Source organism: Echinops telfairi, unplaced genomic scaffold, assembly GCF_000313985.2.
Source record: "Echinops telfairi isolate 266 unplaced genomic scaffold, ASM31398v2 ScPeMD7_31;HRSCAF=116, whole genome shotgun sequence".
In the NCBI taxonomy this organism is placed as follows: Eukaryota; Metazoa; Chordata; class Mammalia; order Afrosoricida; family Tenrecidae; genus Echinops; species Echinops telfairi.
In genome coordinates this window covers 43,825,681-43,827,602 of record NW_022103928.1, presented here as the reverse complement: position 1 = coordinate 43,827,602, position 1,922 = coordinate 43,825,681, and positions in this window count along the sequence as shown.

Here is a 1,922-nt window from a genome sequence, read left to right as displayed (position 1 = left end):
TTGGGTCACACACTGTTAAAATCTTTTCAGAACCTCTATATAGAGAGCTTGATTAATAGTCTGAGCTGTGGAACAAACTCCAAGTGCACTAAAAGTAGACATTTTCATCCTTCTGGGAAGTTGATGGATGTCCAAAACGATGTTTGTCACCAATCACCTTTTTTGAAATTGGAAAACCACTCATATGCTTGAGTTTTTCCCATAGCACTGTCTTTGTAAGCTGTGTTCAAATCACAACAGTTTCTCTTTTTTTTTATCATTTTTTGGGGGCCTCATATAACTCTTATCACAACCCATACATCCATCATGTCAAGCACATTCGTACATTTGTTGCCATCATCATTCTCAAAACATTTGCTTTCTACTTGAGCCCTTGGTATCAGCTCATTTTTCCCCTCCCGCCCTTCCTCACGAACCCTTGATAATTTATAAATTAATATTATTTTTTCATGTCTTACACTGTCTGACATCTCCTTTCACGTACTTCTCTGTTGTCCGTCCCCCAGGAGGGGGTTATATGTAAATCATTGTGGTTAGTTCCCCCTTTCTTCCCCACCTTCCCCTACCCTCCTGGTATGCCTACTCTCATTATTGGCCCTGAGGGGCTCCTCTGTCCTGGATTCCCTGAGTTGTGAGCTCTTATCTGTACCAGTGCACATTCTCAGATCTAGCTGGGTTTGTAAGGTAGAATTGGGATCATGATATTGGGGGCGGGAAGCATTAGCGAACTAAAGGAAAGTTGTGTTTCATTGGTGCTATACTTCACTGTGACCAGCTCATCTCCTCCCCATGACCTTTCTATAAGGGGATGTCCAGTTGTCTACAGATGGGTTCTGTGTCTCCACTCCGCACTCCCCCTCCCCCATTCACAATATGATTTTTTATTCTTTGATCCCTGAAACTTGATCCTATCGACCCCTCGTGATCACACAGGCTGGTATGCTTCTTCCATGTGGGTTTTGTTGCTTCTCAGCTAGATGGCCATTAGTTTACCATCAAGCCTTTAAGAGCCCATATATTATATCTTTTGAAAGCCGGTACCATCAGCTTTCTTCATCACATTTGCTGATGCACCACTGTGTCTTCAGTGATCGTGTTGGAAAGGTGAGCATCATTGAATGCCAGGTTAATAGAACAAAGTGTTCTTGGATCGAGGGAGTACTTGAGTGGAGGCCCAATGTCCATCTGCTACCTTAATACTAGACCTATAAATATATGCACAGAGCTATTTCCCCATCATGTATATATATATACATGCCTGTATTTAGACCTCTATATATGCCCTCTGCCATCTATTTCTTTCCTCTATTTCCTTTTACTTTCCCCTTGTCCCACTATCATGTTCAGCCTTCATTTGGGTTTCAGTAATTCCTCTCTGCTACATTGCCCTTGATCAAGCCCTACCAGGCCTCCTACACACTCCTCACCATCAATTTTGGATCACTTGCTGTTCCCTTGTCCCTGGGTTTGTTAACACCCACTTCATTTCCCCCAGCCTCCACCCCACCCCTGGAACCATCGGTCCAGCTGTTTTCTCCTCCAGATTGTTTATCCCACCTATCTTATCTAGATAGATCTGCAGAGATAATAATATGCACAAAAAACAAGACAGAGCAAAACAAAGCAACATATGAAAACATAACAACAAAACTAACAAAAGAAACGCCTGTAAATAGTTCAAGGTCTGTTTGTTGACCTTTACGAGTGTTCCAGTTGAGTCTGATGGGGTGCTATGCCCTGGCTCCAAAGTCTAATTTTGGTATACCCTGGAGACTCTGTTGCTCTGCTCCCCTTGCTGTTCTGTTGCACACCCTTTGTGCTTCCCCTCAGGGTGGTGGATTCAGATCAGGCATAATTCCCATACTGTGTGTCCAGTGTTGCCTCCTGTAGCACTATGGGTCAGTGAGGGACGTCGTGTCTTG